The following is a 23,221-nucleotide window of genomic DNA, read 5'->3' as shown; positions in this document are numbered from 1 at the left end:
TCTTCCAGAACAAAGAGAGCAATTCCAAACTATTGTTGCTGGAGGACAATTATTAGCCTGGACATCCCTCCAAGCATCCTTGGATGCTGGAGACACAACAGTCTGTTCCATCTCTACAGCAGTAGTCATGTACAGGTCATTGTGGCTTCTTCCTAAAGAAGCTCCAGAGTACCGTGGAGGACCTTCCCTTCAACAGGCCTAAGTTGTTTGCAGAGAACATGGGTGAGTCCCTTCATACTCTGAAAAACTACAGATCCACTCTGTGATTCCTGGGAATCTATATTCTTGCAAGCAAGAGAAGGTTTAATAGATCTCCCACTGCCCAGAGATTCCCACGTGATATATTTCTCCATGTTCCAGAGACCTACCGAACCCCAGAAAGAAGCACAGGTTCCAGAGGAAGGGAAACACAAAACTATCTGGTTCAGGTACACAGTTTCATCTTCCAAGCATCAGTTTTGACAGACTGGTTAAGAGTTTGAAGCCTCCCATGCTTTTTAGCCTGCCAGCTACAACTGTTTGCCTTCTCCCGCCATTTGGAAGCTAGCTCTCTGATTTATGGCATGCATGAGAGCACGTTACCACAGGCAAATGAATTTTGGAGATTGTTACACTGGGCTATATCATCTACTTCACATCCCCCCTCCTTCCCACCCTTCTTCCCCCTCTTCAGGGACCCCTCTCATGAGCTCCTACTAAGACAGGAGACAAACTGGATTAGGAGTGCTAGAGCTTGTCCCAGCTCTACAAGGCGGGAAAGGGGTTCTTGAGGTACTTTCTCAACCCAAGAAAAACAGAGGGTGGAGACCGATTTTAGATCTAAAGCTCCTAAACAAATTTGTGAAGCCCCAAAATTTCAGGATAGTGACTCAGGCAGTGATAATTCCTTCATTGGACCAAGGGGATTATTTTTTAGCCCTCAACCTCCAAGATGCCTATTTCCATATTGTGATACCCTCCCCAACTCCAAGAGTGTTCTCAAAAGTTCTGGCAGTGGTGGCTGCTCCCCTTCACTGAGAGGCAATTGTCATGTTTACATACCTCAACAACTGGCTGTTCAAGGGTCAGTCTTATAAGGAAGTGCTGTCAGCCATCTAGAGGGCCCTATTACTGTCTGCAGTTAGGCCTCCTGCTCAGTTTCAACAAGTCTGCATTGACCCACATGCAGAAAATTTACTTCATAGAGGTGTCTTTGGATTCACTAACTACTAGGGCCTATCTTGTTATGGAGAGATTCGTAACCTTATTAAACTTCATCAAGACTATTCAAGCAAGCTCTCAAACCTCAGTGAGGTTCTGTTTGCAGCACCTGGGTCACATGGCAGCTTGCACTTTCATCATAATCATAATCATGCAAGATTATGCCTTTGCTGCTTTCAAGCATAGCTCAGAACAGTCTATTCACAAAATGGACACAGCTTTGACAAATAAGTTTCTGTTTTGTGTCAGGTGAAAGATTCCCTAGACTGATGAAAGGATTACCATAACATTGGGACAGATGTATTGCTGCTTGGATGGGAGAAGGGGTGCATTTCGGTCTTCATGTAGTCCAGCACAGATGGTCACTTCAGGAGACCAGTCTTTACATCAACCTGCTGGAACTAAGGTAGTCAGAAATGCCTGTCTCTACTTTCTACCTCTCATCAGAGGGAAGTCTATCAAGAACTTGATGGACAATGTGGCCTGCATGTTTCATATCATGTTTCATAACTGGCAGGGTGGAGCGAGATCCCTCTCTCTGTATGCTGAAGCAATAAAAGTTATGGAATTGGTGCACAACCCATCGTATTCACATTTTGACACTGTAACTTCCTGGAGTACAAAACACCACAGCTGATGGTCTCAGCAGATGCTTTGCCCAAGACTACAAATGGCACTGGACCCATAGATCCTAGAAGACATATTTTGAATGTGGGAACATCCAGAGGTGGATCTTTTTGCCTCAGCCACAAACAAAAAGTGTTGCCTCATCTGTTCAAGGGAATGCATAGGCCTTCAATCCTTGGGAGATGCTTTCTCCTTCCTTAGATGAAGGAGCTGTATTATGTATTTCCCCTCCAAACCTTTAATTCTAGAAGTGATGAACAAGATCAGGCAGGACAAGGACAAGGTTATCCTTATAGTCCCTATGTGGCTAAGACAAGCATGGTATCTTATTTGTTTTGATTGTCTTTGTCCAGCGATCAATCTTCCATCCTTCCCTCATCTTCTCTCTCAAGATGCGGGCTGAGTGCTTCATCCCAGACTAAAGATTCTCTGCCTCAAAGCATGGCTCATTGATTACAGTACACCTGTTTAGTAGAGCTATAGCACGAAGGAGTCTACCCATGTTCTACCTTCAGAAGTGGAAAAGATTTGGCTGTTGGTGTGAATACTGGCAAATTGCACCTGATTCTGCCTTGCTGACACTTATGCTGGATTACCTGATACAACAACAGAAAACAGGCTTATCAAGTTCATCAGCCTTCCATTCTCCAGTGGAAGGATTCTCAGTATTCCTTCACCGCACAAGTGTGAAGTTAATTAAAGGACTGGGGAACCTCTTCCTTCAAGTAAAAGCCCCCACTTCAGTCTGGAATCTTAAACTAGTTCTCAGAGCTCTCAGAGGGCCTCCTTTTGAACCTTAGTGATCTGCTCATTATTATATTTATCCATGAAGACATTTTTTTAGCCATTACATCAGCTTAAAGAGTTGGGGAAAATCAGGACCTTGATGGTGGGTCCTCCCTTTGCAGTATTTTTCAAGGATAAAGTTTCTACATCCACATCCCAAATTCCTTCCTAAGGTATCATCTGAGTTTCATCTGACTCAGACCATGTGTTTACTGCCCTTTTTCTCCAAAACCACATAACTTGGGTCAGGAAGCTTCTTTCCCTACCTTAGATGTCAGAAGAGCATTGACTTTCTAACTTGATAGGACCAAATTATTTCAGAAGTCTCCTAGACTATTTGTATCCATTGCAGACAGATCAAAGAGTTCCACCACTTCCACCTGGAGACAATCAAGGTGAATTTTGGAATGTATTATTGCTTACTATGAGGTTGCCAATGCCCCCAATATCCTGCTAGGGTTCTGGCCCAGGGTATGTCTACAATACAAAATTAAGTCGATTTTATTTAAGTTGACTTTGAGCCTCCGATTTAAGCAAGTCAATTCTGCATGTCCCCACTATGCACATTGTGTCAGCAGAGCTCATCCTCACTAGCAAGGCTTGCATCGACTCACGGAGCGAGGCACTCTGGGTAGCTATCCCACAGTGCATGGAGGTGAGTGGAATGTTGGGTTGGGCTTGCAATGCCCCATGGGACCAAAACATTTGCACGGGTGGTTATGGGAACATGGCATTAGCCTTCCTCCTTCCCTCCATCCCTGAAATCAACAGCAAACAAACCAAGCCTTTTTTGTGCCCTTTTCCCTAAGCCTGGGTTACCTGTACACATGCCATAGCACAGCAAGCATGGACCCTGCTCAGCTGTACACAGTAGTTGTGAGCATTACAAACACCTCATGCCTTATCCTGCTTATTTGCTCAGTTGAAGCAGGAGCTGCCATATGGAAAATGTGGTGCCATGCAAGCAGTCCTGCTGGAAGCCATGCAGCAGAGCAATTCACAGATGCGGACAACAGTTGTGTATCACCTTGACATGGTGGAGTGCCTCTTCTGGACCCGGGAAACAAGCACTGACTGGTGGGATGCACAGTTATGCAGCTATGGGATGATGAGCAGTCACTGCAGAACTTTCAAATGTGCAAGGGCATTTTCATGGAACTGTGTGAAGAGCTTTCCCCAGCCCTGAAGCGCAGCGATACTAAAAAGAGAGTTGCTCTGACAGTTGAGAAATGAGTGGTGATAGCTCTGTGGAAGCTTGCAACACCAGACTGCTACTGGTCAGTGTGGAATCAATTTAGAGTCAGTAAATCTTTCATGGGGTCTGCTGTGATCCAAGTTGCCAGGGCAATCAATAGACTTCTGCTCAGAAGGGTAGTGACTCTGTGAAATGTACAGGACATAGTGGATGCTTTTGCCATGATGGGGTTCCCTAACTGCGGTGGGGTGATAGACAGAATGCATATCCCTAATTCGGCAGCAGACCACCTTGCCAAAGAGTACATAAATTGAAAGGGGTACTTCTTAATGGTGTTGCAAGTGCTGGTGAATCACAGGAGCCATTTCACCAACATCAGCATAGGATGGTCAGGAAAGGTGCATGATGCACGCATCTTTAGAAACTCTTGTTTGTTCAGAAAGCTGCAAGAAGGAAATTTCTTTCCAGACTGCAAAATAACCCTGGGTGATGATGAAATGCCAATTGTGATCCTGAGAGATCCAGCCTACCCCTTGCTCCCATGGCTCATGAAGCTGTACAGAGGCAGCCTGGACAGCAGTAAGGAGTGGTTCAACCATAGGTTGAACAAGGCAGAATGGTGGTAGAATGTGCCTTTGGATGTTTAAAAGCCCACTGGCGTAGTTTGCTTACTAGGTTAGACCTCAGTGAAAGCAATATCCCTATTATTGTTGCTGCGTGCTGTGTGCTCCATAATATCCATGAAACAAAGGGAGAAAAGTTTCTGGCAGTGTGGGGGGTGAAGGCAGATCACCTGGCAGCCAGTTTTGAGCAGCCAGACACCAGGGCAATAAGAAGATCACATCGAGGTGCACTGCGTCTCCGTGAGGCTTTGAAAACTAGTTTAATCAATGACCCACAGTAATGTGACACTTACGTGTGTTGTTCCTTACCTAGCTGTCCCCTTCATTGCATGTACTCCCCTGTAAATTACACCCCCGCTAACCACAGTGTGCTAAATGAATAAAGAGCCTTTTCTCCTCAATCCATTGATTTTTATTATGCTCACAAACTTTGAGAAACAGCAAAGAAAAGTAAGACAACCTGGGGCAGAAGGGCTGATAACACTGTGGGGGGGGAGGAGGAACAAGGACAGCTTGCTTACAATTGCACTGCAGTAACAATCAGAAGTGTGGGAATGGGCACCTTCTCGTCCTTGCACCCTCCCCTGGAGTTGAGTGCAAGGGATACTAGACTTTCCGCCCCCATATCCTAGGACGTCTGAGAGAGGAGGATGTGGAACTTGGCAACAATGGCAGCAGGTTCAGCACAGGCTGCAGAGGAACTGTAGTGTCCAGCTCCCTTTCTTGAACCTCAACCGGTTTGCTCCCTCATAATCTGTACCATCTTGTCCTGTGTGTCACGCATGTGTTCCCTGCATGCTATTCTGTCCTCGCAGTCATTGTGTAGGCTCTCTGACAGCACAGTCCTCCATGCACTGAGCTCCATCTTGTCACTCTCGGAGGCACGCATTAACTCATTGAACATGTCCTCCCAAGTCTTCTTTTCCACCTTCTAATCTGGGAAACTCTCTGTTTCAGCATGGAGGATGTGCCTACGGACAAGGTTTCAGCTGCAAAGAATACAAAGCACAAGGGTAATATTGACAGTGCATACATTGTTTCTGGTGCAAGGTTAAATCTTTTTATAAAAGAAAAAACCCTCAGTGCACTTCCCTGCAAGCCACAACTTAAGCAGAACTGCTGGCTACTGCAAGAGTCGGTTTGCTGCTACAGCCCTGGTGAATCAGGCCACGAGGCCTGGGCGAGAGGTTTTGTGCTGTAGCTTTTGTTAAGACATCCTTAGGATCACTGGTTGCAACCTCAGCACAACCCCCTTTCCCATAGCAACCTGGATGGTGCTTGAAGACAGGCACCAGCGTAAAGACCCACAAATAGTTTGATTGTTACAAAAGTGGCACCGGGTTGGGGTGGAAGGGAGATGAACAGGGAGATGAACAGCGTCGTGCCTCCCACCCCTGCAATACGCAGTGATGCCTTCCAAGCACAACCAGGGCATGCTCAGGAAAGTGTGGTTGTTTGACCAGAATTCACCTAACAGGGGCAGATTACTTATCAAATTGCTTGCAGTTTAAGGGCTAGCATTTAAAACCTTCCCATTTCTCCTAGGTGACCATATGCGATACCGCTCTCCTGAGGGTGACAGAGGCAGAAAGGGAGCAGATGCTGCAAGCGTCTGGGTACAGACCTGGTCCTTATGCTGCAATGCTGTGTGCCACAGTGATGCCAGCAGAGTTAATACTGGAGTGGCATGGAAAAGTGTCCTTTCGTGGTGGAAGAAATAAGGCAGCTCTTCCCAGAAACCTTCTGCAAAGGATTGCAGAGTACCTCAACGAACGCTTCCTAGAGATCTCAAGGGAGGATTCCTGGGCCATCCCCAGGCACACAAACAGTCTTTTCCAGAGAGTACCCTCTGTGTACCTGGAGTGGCTGTTGATAACTTCTATCCCAATTTTTTAATTCAAATTCAACATTAAAAATAATAGTATGTAACCCCTACAGTCTGATTGAAAATGTGTACTCACCAGAGGTGCCTTCCCCGGCATCACACTCAGCCGAAAATTGGTCCTGTGAGGGGATGGGCTCCAGAGTTTTTAAAAGTTCTTGGCTGTCGGGGAAAATGGATCCTCCATTTGCCTGCCATGCATTCTCCTCCTCCTCCTGTTCATCGTCAACAATGTCCTTCTAGTTGTTGCCCGAGGTCTCCTGGGGCTCCTGGGAGGTATCCACGGAGCATTTTGGGGTAGTGGTGGGGTTGCCGCCTAGAATTGCATGCAGCTCCTCATAGAAGCGGCATGTCTGTGGCTCAGAACCAGAGCGACTGTTCACCTCCCTTGTCTTCTGGTAAGCTCGTCAAAACTCTTTTTTCACGTGGCACTGCTGTGCCCCCGGTGTAGCCCTTCTCCCCCATACCCCATGCAATCTTGGCAAAGATGTTAGTGTTTCTTCTGCTGGTTCAGAGTTCTGCCTGCACAGACTCTTCTCCCCAAACAGAAATAAGATCCACTACCTCCTGTGTGCTCCATGCTGGAGCATGTTTGCGGCCTTGAGCATCCATTGTCAGCTGTGCTGACGAGCTCTCCATGCCGATAAAACAGGAAATGAAAATTCAAATGTTCCCGCAGCTTTAACAGGGGGGCGGCTGTTTCCTGTGTACCTGGCTGAAGTGCAGTGGAGTTGAAAGTGCTCTCCAGAGCGGTCACAGCAGAGCACTGGGGGACACCTCCTGAAGACCAATTCATTCAAATTACACAGCGCAGTGTCTACACTATCCCCATGTTGATGTATGGATGTCAACTGAACCACTACGCCTCTCGCGGAGGTGGAATACAGAAGTCGACTTTACAAGCCCTTTAGATTGGCGGAAGGGACTCAGTAGTGTAGACATATACATTATTAACTCAACCTAACACAGTATGTGTCGACCTAACTTTGTAGTGTAGACCAAGCCCCACTCTACTAGGTTGCAGTCAACATCTGTGACCTTACTGAAGGACTTTCCAGTATCTGAAATCTGCATGACTGCTATGGGTCTTCAGTACATACCTTCTCCAAACACTATGCCTTGGTCCATGCCTGTAGATCTGACATGGCAGTGGGCAGTGCAGTTCTGACTTCTCTACTGGTCTCTGTTCTGAAGCTCCCTCCTCCCAGGGATAGTCACTGAAGTGGAGCACCCAAAGCAACACTACTTGAAGAAGAAGAAAGAGAGGTTACTCACCCTTTGCAGTAATTGTAGTTCTTCAAGATGTGTGTCCCTATGGCTGCTCCACTACCCGCCCTCCTTCACCTCTGCTTCAGAGTTTCTTGGTGGGACTTCGCAGTAGTAAAGAAACCGAGGCAGTTCACCCACCAGCCCTATAGAGCTTCAGCACGGGGCATGAGGATGTTTGGAGTGCATGTGTGAGCCGAATGGATGTTGCTAATGAAAATCTCTGATTGAGGGCACTTGGGGCATATGCACACTTGAAGTGGATCACTCACAGGGACATACATCTTGAAGAAATACATTTACTGCACAAGGGTGAGTAACCTTTCCTTCTGCAATTTCCTATTTGAGTTCCTTCAGAACTCTTGGGTGAATACCATCTGGTCCTGGTGACTTATTACTGTTTGATATATCAGTTTGTTCTAAAACATCTTCTATTGACACATCAGTGTGAAGCAGTATTTCGGAATTGTCATCCAAAAAGAATAGCTGTGATGTGGGCATCTCCCACATCCTCTGAGGTGAAGACTGATGCATAGAATTCATTTAGCTTCTCTGCAATGACCTTGTCTTCCTTGAGTGCTCCTTTAGCACCTTTGTCATTGCGTGGCAGGCTTCCTGCTTCTGATGTGCTTAAAAAAATTCTTACTGTTAGTTTTTGCATCTCTAGCAAGTTGCTTCTCAAATTCTTTCTTGGCTGGCCTTATTATATTTTTACACTTAATCTGCCAAAATTTGTGCTCCTTCCTATTATCCTCACTAGGTTTTGACTTCCAGATTTTAAAGGATGAGGGTTTTTTGCCTCTCATGGCCTCCATTACTCTACTGTTTACCCATGGGGGCATTTTTTTGGTCTTCCTCCTGTCTTTTCTGATTTGGAGTATACATTTAGTCTCAGACTCTATTATGGAGTTTTTAAATGGCTCCTAGGCTGCTTGTGGGCATTTAACTCTTGTGACAGCTCCTGTTAATTTCCACCTAACAAACAGCCTCATTTTTGAGTAGTTCCCCTTTTTAAAGTTAAATGTTACTGTGGTGGGGTTTTTTGGTATTAATCCCCCCAGAAGGATTTTGAATTTAATTACATTATGGACTCTGTTATGGAGCAGTTCGGCTATGGTTACCTCTTGGATCAGATCCTGTACTCCATTTAGGACTAAATCAAGAATTGCCTCTCCCCTTGTGGATTGCAGGACTAGCTGCTCCAAGAGGCAGTCATTTATGGTGTCTAGAAATGTTATCTCGCCATCACACCCTGAAGTGACATTTACCCGGTCGATATGAGGATAGTGGAAATCACTTCTGATTATTGGACTTTCTACTTTTGTAGCCTCTCTAACCTCCCTCAGCATTTCCTGGTGAGGTGGTCAGTAATATAATCCTATTGCTGTACTCTTTTTATTCACACATGGCATTTCTAACCATAGCCCTGGTCTACACTAGGACTTTAGGTTGAATTTAGCAGCATTAAATCGATGTAAACCTGCACCCGTCCACACGATGAAGCCCTTTATTTTGACTTAAAGGGCTCTTAAAATCGATTTCCTTACTCCACCCCTGACAAGTGGATTAGCGCTTAAATCGGCCTTGCCGGCTCGAATTTGGGGTACTGTGGACACAATTCGATGGTATTGGCCTCCGGGAGCTATCCCAGAGTGCTCCATTGTGACCGCTCTGGACAGCACTCTCAACTCAGATGCACTGGCCAGGTAGACAGGAAAAGAACTGGGAACTTTTGAATCTCATTTCCTGTTTGGCCAGCGTGGCAAGCTGCAGGTGACCATGCAGAGCTCATCAGCACAGGTGACCATGATGGAGTCCCAGAATCGCAAAAGAGCTCCAGCATGGACCGAATGGGAGGTACGGGATCTGATCGCTGTTTGGGGAGAAGAATCTGTGCTATCAGAACTCCGTTCCAGTTTTCGAAATGCCAAAACCTTTGTCAAAAGCTCCCAGGGCATGAAGGACAGAGGCCATAACAGGGACCCGAAGCAGTGCCACGTGAAACTGAAGGAGCTGAGGCAAGCCTACCAGAAAACCAGAGAGGCGAATGGCCGCTCCGGGTCAGAGCCCCAAACATGCCGCTTCTATGATGAGCTGCATGCCATTTTAGGGGGTTCAGCCACCACTACCCCAGCCGTGTTGTTTGACTCCTTCAATGGAGATGGAGGCAATATGGAAGCAGGTTTTGGGGATGAAGAAGATGATGATGATGATGAGGTTGTAGATAGCTCACAGCAAGCAAGCAGAGAAACCGGTTTTCCCGACAGCCAGGAACTGTTTCTCACCCTAGACCTGGAGCCAGTACCCCCCGAACCCACCCAAGGCTGCCTCCTGGACCCAGCAGGCGGAGAAGGGACCTCTGGTGAGTGTACCTTTTAAAATACTATACATGGTTTAAAAGCAAGCATGTGAAAGGATTGCTTTGCCCTGGCATTCGCGGTTCTCCTGGATGTACTCCTAAAGCCTTTGCAAAAGGTTTCTGGGGAGGGCAGCCTTATTGCATCCTTCATGGTAGGACACTTTACCGCTCCAGGCCAGTAACACGTACTCGGGAATCATTGTAGAACAAAGCATTGCAGTGTATGTTTGCTGGCATTCAAACAACATCCGTTTTTTATCTCTCTGTGTTATCCTCAGGAGAGTGAGACATAATTCATGGTCACCTGGTTGAAATAGAGTGCTTTTCTTCAGGGGACACTCAGAGGAGCCCATTGCTGCTGGGCTGTTTGCCTGTGGCTAAACAGAAATGTTCCCTGCTGTTAGCCACAGGGAGGGGGGAAGGTTGAGGGGGTAGTCACGCGGTGGGAGGAGGCAAAATGCGACCTTGTAACGAAAGCACATGTGCTATGTATGTAATGTTAACAGCAAGGTTTACCCTGAAAGAGTGTAGCCACTGTTTTATAAAATGTGTCTTTTTAAATACCGCTGTCCCTTTTTTTTCTCCACCAGCTGCATGTGTTTCAATGATCACAGGATCTTCTCCTTCCCAGAGGCTAGTGAAGCTTAGAAAGAAAAAAAAATGCACTCGCGATGAAATGTTCTCTGAGCTCATGCTGTCCTCCCACACTGACAGAGCACAGACGAATGCGTTGAGGCAAATAATGTCAGAGTGCAGGAAAGCACAAAATGACCGGGAGGAGAGGTGGCGGGCTGAAGAGAGTAAGTGGCGGGCTGAAGACAGGGCTGAAGCTCAAATGTGGCGGCAGCGTGATGAGAGGAAGCAGGATTCAATGCTGAGGCTGCTGGAGGACCAAACCAGTATGCTCCAGTGTATGGTTGAGCTGCAGCAAAGGCAGCGGGAGCACAGACTGCCACTGCTGCCCCTCTGTAACCAACCGCCCTCCTCCCCAAGTTCCATAGCCTCCACATCCAGATGCCCAAAAACGCGGTGGGGGGCCTCCGGCCAACCAGCCACTCCACCACAGAGGATTGCCCAAAAAAAAGAAGGCTGTCATTCAATAAATTTTAAAGTTGTAAACTTTTAAAGTGCTGTGCTTAAAGTGCTGTGTGGCATTTTCCTTCCCTCCTCCACCACCCCTCCTGGGCTACCTCGGTAGTCATCCCCCTATTTGTGTGATGAATGAATAAAGAATGCATGAATGTGAAGCAACAATGACTTTATTGCCTCTGCAAGCGGTGATTGAAGGGAGGAGGGGCGGGTGGTTAGCTTACAGGGAAGTAGAGTGAACCAAGGGGCGGGGGGGTTTCATCAAGGAGACACAAACAGAACTTTCACACCGTAGCCTGGCCAGTCATGAAACTGGTTTTCAAAGCTTCTCTGATGCATACCGCGCCCTCCTGTGCTCTTCTAACCACTCTGGTGTCTGGCTGCACGTAACCAGCAGCCAGGCGATTTGCCTCAACCTCCCACCCCGCCATAAACGTCTCCCCCTTACTCTCACAGATATTGTGGAGCACACAGCAAGCAGTAATAACGGTGGGAATATTGGTTTCGCTGAGGTCTAAGCGAGTCAGTAAACTGCGCCAGCGCGCCTTTAAACATCCAAATGCACATTCTGCCACCATTCTGCACTTGCTCAGCCTGTAGTTGAACAGCTCCTGACTACTGTCCAGGCTGCCTGTGTATGGCTTCATGAGCCATGGCATTAAGGGGTAGGCTGGGTCCGCAAGGATAACTATAGGCATTTCAACATCCCCAACAGTTATTTTCTGGTCTGGGAATAAAGTCCCTTCCTGCAGCTTTTGAAACAGACCAGAGTTCCTGAAGATGCAAGCGTCATGTACCTTTCCCGGCCATCCCACGTTGATGTTGGTGAACTGTCCCTTGTGATCCACCAGAGCTTGCAGCACTATCGAAAAGTACCCCTTGCGGTTTATGTACTCGGCGGCTTGGTGCTCCGGTGCCAAGATAGGGATATGGGTTCAGTCTATGGCCCCACCACAGTTAGGGAATCCCATTGCAGCAAAGCCATCCACTATGACCTGCACATTTCCCAGGGTCACTACCCTTGATATCAGCAGATCTTTGATTGCGTGGGCTACTTGCATCACAGCAGCCCCAACAATAGATTTGCCCACTCCAAATTGATTCCCAACTGACCGGTAGCTGTCTGGAGTGCAAGCTTCCACAGGGCTATCGCCACTCGCTTCTCAACTGTGAGGGCTGCTCTCATCTTGGTATTCATGCGCCTCAGGGCAGGGGAAAGCAAGTCACAAAGTTCCATGAAAGTGCCCTTACGCATGCGAAAGTTTCGCAGCCACTGGGAATCGTCCCAGACCTGCAACACTATGCAGTCCCACCAGTCTGTGCTTGTTTCCCAAGCCCAGAATCGGCGTTCCACAGCATGAACCTGCCCCATTAGCACCATGATGCATGCATTGGCAGGGCCCATGCTGTCAGAGAAATCTGTGTCCATGTCCTGATCACTCACGTGACCGCGCTGACGTCGCCTCCTCGCCCGGTATCGCTTTGCCCGGTTCTGGTGCTGCATATACTGCTGGATAATGCGTGTGGTGTTTAATGTGCTCCTAATTGCCCAAGTGAGCTGAGCGGCCTCCATGCTTGCCTTGGTATGGCATCCGCACAGAAAAAAGGGGCGGAACGATTGTCTGCCGTTGCTCTGACGGAGGGAGGGGCGACTGATGACACAGCTTACAGGGTTGGCTTCAGGGAGCTAAAATCAACAAAGGGGGTGTCTTTACATCAAGGAGTATTTCAGGCAGGACTTCACGGAGGGTTCCAATAAGAAATGGTGCACCTAAGTTATTGTTCTTATTGGAACGAGGAGGTTAGCCTGGCCTCTGATTGATACATGTCTAGATTTACCTCACTGCACCTTCTCTGTGAGTGACTGCAGTGTGACCTAGAGGAATGAGTCCCCTAGACAGGGGAGGAGGCAAATGAGTACAAAACAAATCTGGTCTATTTCTTGTTTTGATCCACTCCATCTATCTTTTACATCTTTGGCTGGCAGCAGACGGTGCAGAAGGACTGCATGCCATCCACATCTCATGGCTGCTCGGCAGAAGATGGTACAGTACGACTGCTCGCCATCCTCATCTCTTGCCTGCCTGGCAGAAGATGGTACAATACGACTGCTAGCAATCCTCATCTCTTGCCTGCCCGGCAGAAGATGGTACAGTACGACTGCTAGCAATCCGTATCGCCTGCCTGCTCGCCATAAGACGGTTCAATAGGACTGACTGCAGGACTAAAGAGAATGACCTGGTCAAGTCACTCCAGTCACTCCACTTAGTCCCTGTGCCCATGTCTGCCCAGGCGCTCCCAGCCAACGTGGCCAGGAGCACCTCGGACACGACGAGGACGGCTACCAATCGTACTGCACCGTCTGCTGCCAGAAGGCAAGGGGTTGCTACTACTGTGTAGCAAAGCCGTACCGCATCTGCCAGCACCCAGGAGACATAGGGTGACGGTTACCTGAGCGGGCTCCATGCTTGCTGTGGTATGGTGTCTGCACAGGTAACTCAGGAAAAAAGGCGCGAAACAATTGTCTGCCTTTGCTTTCACGGAGGGAGGGAGGGAGGGAGGGAACGGGGGCCTGACGATATGTACCCAGAACCACCCGCGACAATGTTTTAGCCCCATCAGGCATTGGGATCTCAACCCAGAATTCCAATGGGCAGCGGAGACTGCGGGAACTGTGGGATAGCTATCCACAGTGCAATGCTCCGGAAGTCGACTCTAGCCTCGGTACTGTGGAAGCACTCCGCCGAGTTAATGCACTTAATGCACTTAGAGCATTTTCTGTGGGGACACACACACTCGAATATATAAAACCGATTTCTAAAAAACCGACTTCTATAAATTCGACCTTATTCCGTAGTGTAGACATACCCATAGCGATCCTATGGTACACTTTGTTTCATTTAAGATTTTTTTCCTGATTTTGACTATATGCTTCCTTTTATATATAGTGTCACTCCCACCAGGGTGACCTACTCTCTCATTCCAATAATATTTTATACCCTGGTATTACTGCCCCCCATTGATTATCCTCATTCCACCAAGTTTCTGTGATGCCTATTATATCAATATCCTCATTTAGTGCCAGGCAGTCTAGTTCACCTCGAGTAGTATTTAGACTTCTAGCATTTGTATATAAGCACAGGTACATTTTGGTCAATATTCAGTTGTTTGCCTTCATGTGTTATTTTTAAATGGGACTTTAGTTTGTTTGACTGTTCCTCACTAGCTCCTACCTGTACTTTATCAAGTTTTTTTCTGTCCTCTTTACTAGGATATAGAGTTCTCTCTTTAGTAAATTCATTCCTAACAGACTTCTCTCCCTGAACCATGTGCTCCTCCACACCTTTTTGGCTTTCCCCCAGCCCTTTGTTTAAAAAACCTTCTGCAACCTTTTTGATTTTATGTTCCATTGTGACTCCCATACGGGCCAGTCCTTCATCAGAAGATGCCCCAGTTCCTAATAAACCTAAATCCCTACACTGTTGTCTCGTCCACACGTTGAAACACTGCAGTTCTGTGTGTCTTACTAGCCCTGCACATGGAACTGGAAGCATTTCAGAAATGCTATCGTGGAAGTCCTGAACTTTAATCTCTTATCTAGCAGCCTAAATTTGGCCTCCAAGACCTCTCTCCTACTTTTCCCTATGTCTGGTACTTACATGTACCACCTACATATGTCAAGACCTCTGGCTCCTCCCCAACACTACCTATAAGGCTGTCTAGATGAAATTTTAGTAGCTCTCAGCTTATATATATAAATATATACATTATCTCTAAAAGCAATTTGATTACTCTAGGATGCACTGTGCAGCAAAGTATAATGAAAAATGGAAAAGCCCACAGTATCCAATTAAAAGACTGCTTCACTTTATTGTTTATTGGACAAACTCATTCTTAATGGAACCACCATAGGAAAACCAGTCATAGTACAGACACACTACATAGAGCTGGTTATGTTTTCAAATTCCTAGTGATTAAGCCATTTAGGATGAGCCAAAAAAAAAAAACAACCTAACCCCTCCAGGACAATGCCTCCACTCACTGATAGCATTGTGTAAGTCTGTTTGTTCAAAATAGCCCTCTTTTCCTTCCTATCTGACTGCATCTAGGCAACTGTGTTCAGTAAATTGTTCAGTTTCAGGAAAGAGAGTGACTAAGTAAAGGTCAGGCTCTGTTATGTCACTTTGTGACCCAGGAGATTAAGAATTTTTTAAAACTGAGTGTGAACGGAAGTGGGAGGGAGTGTGTTTGCACATTTGCTACTGATATGACCCAGCAATGGCCCCTAAACACGCCCACTAGGCTAATTATTCTTCCTTAGCAGGAGTGGCTTGAACAAGTAAGTCACATTACAGCTTACATTTATTATGGCAAAGCTAAATATCCAAGTATTCCAGAACCATACATATTGCCCCACAGCCCAAGCAAAAAATGGGCACACATGTATATGCACCTGTATTCTGGTAACACGTTTGGTTGTCTCCAGACTTTACACATTACTCCTGAGGGAGTTCTGCACCAAAAAATTAAAAATTCTGCACACAATATTTTAAAATTCTGCAAAATTCTGCAAATGTTATTTGTCAAAATAACACTATATAATCATGCCAGTTTCAATTATTCTGGTAATTTATTTCAGAATACCTGTCAGCCAGTAGGTCTGTAACAAAACAGACACGCATGAAAATTCCCCCAGGAGTAGAGAGTTAAAAAACCCCTTATGACAACCCAGTTCCTGTTTCTCTGGCTCCTCCTCCCCAGAGCCCCATCAGGTGGCCAGACACTCACACCTCTACCCCCAAGAGCCCAGCCATTCCCCCGCCCCCCCACATCCAGACACTCACACCCCTACCCCCCAGAGGCCAGCCATTGGGCCCCCTTGGCCCAGACTGGGCTCTGAGGGGGGAGAGGGTGTGAGTCTCCCCTTTCTCCCAGCCCCCCCGAGCCTAGCCGTCCCATTCCCACCCCCGCTCAGACACTCACAGACCCTACCCTCCTCGAGCCCAGGGATCCAGAGGGAGAAACAGCCTGATGCTGGGTCCTGGGCTTGCAAGGAGTTTCCTGCACACCACCTCCTTCCTTCAGAGTACGCTCGGAATTGCAGCTGCTGGGAACCCTCCAGTTTCCTCCCTCTGTCCCAGGCCTTTTCTTCTATTTGCGAACTGGGCGCTGCCGGGTTCAACAGCCCCTAGTGGTGGCCAACATCTCTGCAGCCCGTTTCTGTGGGGGAAAAAGGGAAATTCTGCACACACATTAATTTCTGCAAAATTCTGCATTGTGCAATGGCATAGAATTCCCCCAGGAGTAGCACATGTTTCATACCAGTCTGACTTGTGTAATTCATTGGACATTTTCTGTAACAATTGTGGATTTTTACTTCAGAATGTCTTCTTTTGTTACAAATTGTTGGTACTAAGCATTCTGCTATCTTGTGGCTTCCCCACTTCACTTCTAGGCTAAGTTTATGATCTATATTAACTCTTACCTATGGTGGGATCAATGCTGCGGAGTATTAACACTACCTGCAGAGCCTCTGCACCTCCTATGAAAGTCAGTGGGTGTTGTGGGTGTTCAGTACCTCTCAGGCCTTATCTACACAGTAAAGTTTTACCAGTTATACCAATATAGTTATACAGGTATACAAGCATAACTCCCTATTTGGACACTCTTATTTTAGTATGGCTTTTTTATTTTTCAGTTTAGCTTAAACTCCTGCCTAAGCAATATAAATTAACCTGAAAAAAGATCCTATTATATTGGAATAAGAATGTCTAACATGGGTTATACCAGTTTAACTTTATTGGTTTAAATTCTCACCTTAAGTTATATTGAAAAAACTTTCCCGTGTTTTTCTGACAAGGCCTCAAAATGTGTTCCTTTGTCAATTCCTTGGCTAAGCATTTAGTGCCTACCTTACATTTAGTTTTTGACTACCACATAGACCAAATATCCTTTTTGTTGGGACTCTCTTGTCTCTATTATTTGCCATCTATTTGCCAAATAATTGCCATTTGCCATTATTTGCCATTATGTTTAATAACATAAATATAGCTATTTGGATACCATGCTCATCAACATATTATATATTATTTATCAATATTCATTACCTGAATTTAGGGCCAGATAATATCTTATTATTGAAAAACCCAATAACAATGTACTTCACCCTGTCAGAAGTTTTATCTGGATTTGGAAATAGTAAAATTATTCCTAGTTTTGTTTCATTCTCTTAAGTAGATACTCTTGAAGGTTAATCTTCAAATGAGTTGATTCCTGCAGGCATTAAATACTGGGTATTTTTAGCCCACCTATTATATCAAAACATCATATCCCATTGTCAAACTATGCAATAGTATCTTCCATCTATATTTCATAGGGAAATTGGGATAGTTATCTATTTATTCTTTTTGAATTCAGGTATCTTTTTATAATCCCTGTAAAGGCTTGACAAATGGAAAACTCTACAGAGCAAATGGAAAATCTCTAAAAAGCAATGGAGAGGCTTCTTCCAGAAAAAAAGTTTTGTAATTTTGCAATACAGTGCAAAAACTTGAAAAGAGCATGGTGGAAGAACCTGTGATTTATTGGCCTTGATATAAGCCTTGAAGAGTGAAATCTGGAAAGAACTTGTAGAAAAACTGCTTAGAGATTTATTCTCATTAGACATGAAAGTCCCTCATGGTGCAGGGAGACACAACTCAGCCATCACTGGCTAGAAGCCTAATTAGAACTCTTAATATCCAAGTGTCTGAACAATATAGAGAGGAATCTGGTCCTGTTGCTTGATCAACAGCATCAAAATCAGCACTAGAGTTCTACAAAAGTTTAATTCTATCCAGACTGCAGCCAGAAAATATAAAGGAGAAGAAAATAATTTGTCAAGGTCAAAGAGTGTGATTCCCTATCAGACGGGTGTTGAAAGGAAGAACAAAATGTGTATTTTCACCAGACTTTGCACTTAATTTGAATGTTACAGATTCAAAAATAATAACCGTCACAAGTCTCTCACGTACAGTCAATACTGATCTTCACTGAAACTCAGAGATGAGCAGTGAACTAACTAAACAAATACAAGTGATAAATGTCATGTTTAAAGATCTCCTCGGTGAACAGGTTGAAGAATGAAACCAAAAGAGGGAAACAAACTCTGTTAAAGGTGGATGCTGGTGGTAAAATGCTACATCAAAATGGCAGGATCAAAATCTTTGACTCAGAAAGGTTTTAAACAAAATCTTATTTCAGACACAAGGACCTGTTTTCTTTGATAGCTTAAAAAAACATACACACAATTTGGGACTGTGGTCATGCAAAGTATATTGGTGGGAGGGAAGAAGGAGGTAGGTGCTTTCTTACAGGATAATATATGCAAGGGTATGCTCTGCTCTGTAATATTCTCTACAAGTGAGTTCAATAAAATACAAGGTAGCAGACAGAATATCCACACAGAACTTACACATTAAAGATGAAAGGCCATGTCAAGGTTCCTCCCCCACTCTGAACTCTAGGGTACAGATGTGGGGACCTGCATGAAAACCTCCTAAGCTTACTTTTACCAGCTTAAGTTAAAACTTCCCCAAGGTACAAACTATTTTACCCTTTGCCCTTGGACTTCCACTGCCACCACCAAACTTTATCTGGGTTCCTGAGAAAACGTTGTTTGTAAACGTCTTTCCCCCCAAAAAACCTCCCAACCCTTGCACCCCACTTCCTGGGGAAGGTTTGGTAAAAATCCTCACCAATTTGCATAGGTGACAACTGACCCAAACCCTTGGATCTTAAGAACAATGAAAAAGCATTCGGTGTTCTTACAAGAAGACTTTTAATAGAAGTAAAAAAGAATCACCTCTGTAAAATCAGGATGGTAAATACCTTACAGGGTAGTTAGATTCAAAACATAGAGAATCCCTCTAAGCAAAACCTTAAGTTACAAAAAAGACACACAGACAGGAATATTTATTCTATTCAGCACAGCTATTTTCTCAGCCATTTAAAGAAATCATAATCTAACACATACCTAGCTAGGTTACGTACTAAGTTCTAAGACTCCATTCCTGTTCTGTCCCCAGCAAAAGCATCACACAGACAGACACAGACCTTTTGTTTCTCTCCCTCCTCCCAGCTTTTGAAAGTATCTTGTCTCCTCATTGGTCATTTTGGTCAGGTGCCAGCGAGGTTACCTTTAGCTTCTTAACCCTTTACAAGTGAAAGGGTTTTTCCTCTGGCCAGGAGGGATTTTAAAGGTGTTTACCCTTCCCTTTATATTTATGACATAGGGAAATATTACTCTTCTTATTTTATAACTGGGGTACTGAATCACAGTGAAATGACATGCTTAGGGCCCCACACAAAGCTTGTAGCAAAGTTAGAATTGAACCCTTATTTTTTGAGGCCCCAGCCAATGCCTTAGCCACAAGACTAAGACTTCTTCCACTACTTATTGATGTTATATGTCAATAGACAGGAAAGGCTTACTTGTTGAAGTGTAACTTACATCTCCTCTGATGTGTAATCTTTACTTTACCTGGAAAAGTGGATAATTGCCTATGTTCCCAAGTTGCCTGATGTTGAGGAGGATCCATACTTAGAGAACTATAATATTTCTGGTGGAGAAGCCCCACTCACCGAATCCCTGTTGAAGACATCAGGGCCCAGATGCTTAAAAGTATTCCAGTGCCTTGTCCCATTGAACTCAGTGGTCTGGGCTTCAAGCACAATGTGGTTCTTGTCCAAGACTAAGGCTCCTTGGCTGCTATGGTAATACAAATAAATAATATTCAAAATAGAAGTGAACAGGAGTAGGAGGGGTTTGAATTCAACCTCCCTCTCAGTTCTTTGAATAAAAAGGAGGTTTTTCTTTTTTCTTTTTCTTTTTTTAGCAGTTGCCAGAATCAGACCCAGTACTGAATATTACAAGCTGAATATTTATGGGTTTGTTTGCTGAGTCTTCTGCTAAAATGAACAAGAAAGGAGAAAAAGCGAGCATCCTTCTTCATCCAGAGCATTACAATACTCCCAATCCACAGCTTTTTTTTCCAGTAAGACCCATTGTCTAGCACTTCATTTTAAAAAATTGTTCATGTGGGTAGACATCAGAATACTTTTATTCCTCTTAGAGAAATATTACTATGAAAACAGTTTGGGACACCCTGATGTAAACAAACTAGCTTATGCAAGGAACTTGCAATGGTACGGCCATTCCCCTCTAGGTCCCTAGCACAAATTGGACCAAGTCATATTGCCTGAAAGTTGTTACTGTGTGGTTAGTGGTCTGCATCCAGCCCTCAGGGAAGAGGTGTGCACAACACAAAAACCATCATCCCAGCTGGTACTATTGCTATAGTCTCAGTGGCGAAGCCAAGAACTGAGAGGGCACACCCACATTCGGATGGAAGTTTGGTTCTGGAAGGTTGCCAGCCTGGCAAATTTCATGAGCATGAACTACATTGAAGGTAAGGGGAAAAAATATCAAGCCAGCATCTGCAATATGGGCTCATTACTACAAGGTGCCATGTGCTCTCAGCTCCTCTTGAAGTTAGTGGCAGACCTTGCAGGATCAAGTTTTACATAAGTCTTGAAAAATTGTCTTGTGGGGGTGATTTTTCTTTAAAGTCTGAATTTGGCCCTAACCTTGGAACTTGCCCTACCAACACATCAAACTATTCTACTAGCTAGGAAAGCAAATCTATACTGTGAGTTTGAGAATGGACATTTATTAGTGTTACAAAAGTAAAATCATAGTTAACCATATTACCCCTCATCTGCATCTGGACATCCAGACAAGCACATAACAACTGAAATTTCTCAGCTTAGTTTTATCTTTTTTTTTTTTACCAGTTTACTAACAAATTAGATGTCTAGACCTTACATTCAGCAACCACTCTACATGCAACATTTAAAATCAAACTTAAAACTTCCTTTCTAAAGCCTAGATTCATAAATTATTTTTACTAGCCACTCGTGGCAAGTATTATCTAGCCATTTTATGTTTTGTAACCTGGGAAAACCCTTTTTCTGTCTAATAAGTAAGGCTGTGATTGTTTCACAGAGGTCATGGATGTCACAGATTCCATGACTTTCCACAACCTCCATGACTTCCGCAGCAGCTGGTGTGGCTGACTTCAGGGCCAGCTGCTCGGGTGCCCCATGGCCAGCAGCACCAGCCACTGCTGGAGTGACCCAGGGCCAGCTGTTTTGATGGTACCTGGGGCCCGCCGCACCAGCTGCTGCTCAGGAGGCCGTGGGCAGCTGGCTCTGGGGACTGCCCAAGCAGCGGCTGGTGTGCCTGATCCTGCGGACTGCCTGAGCAGTGGTCCTGGGGGTGGCCCCAGGGAGCATCTGAGCAGTGGTCCTGGGGGTGCCCTGGGGACCACCCAAGAAGCAGTGATCCCAGGGCAGCTGGCACAGTGGCCCCAGGGGTGCCTGGAGGCTGTCCTGAGAGCGGTTCCCGGGAGCAGTGGCTGGGAGGCAGTCAACCTCCAGCACTGGAGCAGGCCTCCTCCCCACCCACCCCCAGCAGGGGACCCCAGAGCAGCAAGGCCCCAAAAGTAGATATTTAGTCACAGGTATTTTGTGTAAAAGTCATGGACAGGTCACGGGAATTTTTATTTATTGCCCGTGACTTGTCCATGACTTTTACCAAAAATACCAGTGACTAAATCTTAGCCTTACTAATAAGTGTTAGCAAGGAGCCTTTCTGATAATCCACCGCTTACCTGTGGCTCTTTTTCAAAAATAACAATCAGAGTTATTTTATAGATATTATAGTCAGAGTTAATAGCATCACCTATTATAAGGTTGCACAACATTTCCTGTTGTAATAACCTGTTTTCAGTTGCTTGTAATATTGCCAAAGTAACCATTCGGGCTGAAATTGTCCATGCTGGATATCTGCCTCAGGTTGATTTTTTTTAATTTCACCAAAAATGGTTTCACCATTTCCAAGAATGAGGCTAAGGGAAAATATGATGCGATGCCTATCTTAAAAACTTTTGGCAACTTTTTCTTTGAAGAGTTATAGCAGCCCCATACTTTGGAGCAAGCACTTGAAATTTGGCTGGGGGAGACTTTTGTGTCAGAGATGTGCTGTTTGCCATCCTTGTGAAAATCCACCCAGATTTGGTCAATTCACAAACCATTGAAAAAACACAGTTCGCACATGCTAAGTAGAGACTTCTTAGATTTTACTAGTGAAATTCCCTGAAGATTCCATCCACATTAAGCATACTCCAGCCCAGGACAGTGTGGGATTTCTCAGCAGTGGCATCTCTGGGCTGTTTTGGGCCATGCCACGTCTGGATCCAGGCATGTGAACTTACAGCAGGGCCTTAGGGAAAATGGCACCCTAGGTGAACTTGTATTTTGGTGCTCCCCCCATAACCCTTGGCCTCTACAGGCTCCTCCCACCCCATCACTTCTGGGCTCCACTCTCCCGCAGTGTTTAATTTTAGGGCTGTTGATTAAGTGCAGTTTACTCATGCAATTAACTAAAAAACATAAGTCACAATTAAAAAAATTAATCACAATTAATTGCAGTTTTAATTGCGCTGTTAAACAGTAGAATGCCAATTGATATTTATAAAATACTTTTGGATGTTTTCTACATTTTCAAATATATTGATTTCAGTTACAACACAGAATACAAAGTGTACAGTGCTCACTTTATATTATTATTTTTATTACAAATATTTGCACTGTAAAAATGACAAACGAAAGAAATAGTATTTTTCAATTCACCTCATACAAGTACTGTAGTGCAATCTCTTTATCATGATAGCGCAACTTACAAATGTAGAGCCTTTTGGTTACATATCTGCACTCAAAACCAAAACAATGTAAAATGTTAGAGCAGACAAGTCCACTCAGTCCTACTTCTTGTTCAGCCTATCGCTAAGAAAAACAAGTTTGTTTACATTTACGGGAGATATGCTGCCTGCTTCTTATTTACAATGTCAGCTGAGTGAGAACAGGCATTCCCATGGCACTTTTGTAGCCAGCATTGCAAGGTATTTACGTGTCAGATATGCTAAACATCCGTATGCCCCTTTATGCTTCGGCCACCATTCCAGAGGACATGCTTCCATGCTGATGACACTCGTTAAAAAAAATGTGTTAATTATATTTGTGACTGAACTCCTTGGGGGAGAATTGTCTGTCTCCTGCTCTGTTTTACCTGCCTTCTGCCATATACTTCATGT

The 23,221-nt window shown here is 45.0% G+C and overlaps 1 long non-coding RNA gene across 3 annotated transcripts in view; it reads left to right on the top strand.

The window, feature by feature from the left end:
* The window catches only part of LOC311518040, a 39,167-nt gene extending 27,997 nt beyond the window's left edge, over nucleotides 1–11,170 (top strand). For all 3 annotated transcript variants that reach the window (XR_014710867.1, XR_014710868.1, XR_014710869.1), the window contains 2 exons: nucleotides 5,389–5,444; nucleotides 10,529–11,170. This is a non-coding gene — a long non-coding RNA (uncharacterized lncRNA). The remainder of the gene's footprint in view (nucleotides 1–5,388; nucleotides 5,445–10,528) is intronic.
* The last annotated feature ends 12,051 nt before the right edge of the window (nucleotides 11,171–23,221 follow it).

This window comes from Lepidochelys olivacea (genome assembly GCF_965140295.1).
Source record: "Lepidochelys olivacea isolate rLepOli2 genome assembly, chromosome: 1".
Lineage (NCBI taxonomy): Eukaryota > Metazoa > Chordata > Testudines > Cheloniidae > Lepidochelys > Lepidochelys olivacea.
Note: the sequence above shows the minus strand (reverse complement) of the source record. Positions and strands in the feature narration are given on the sequence as shown.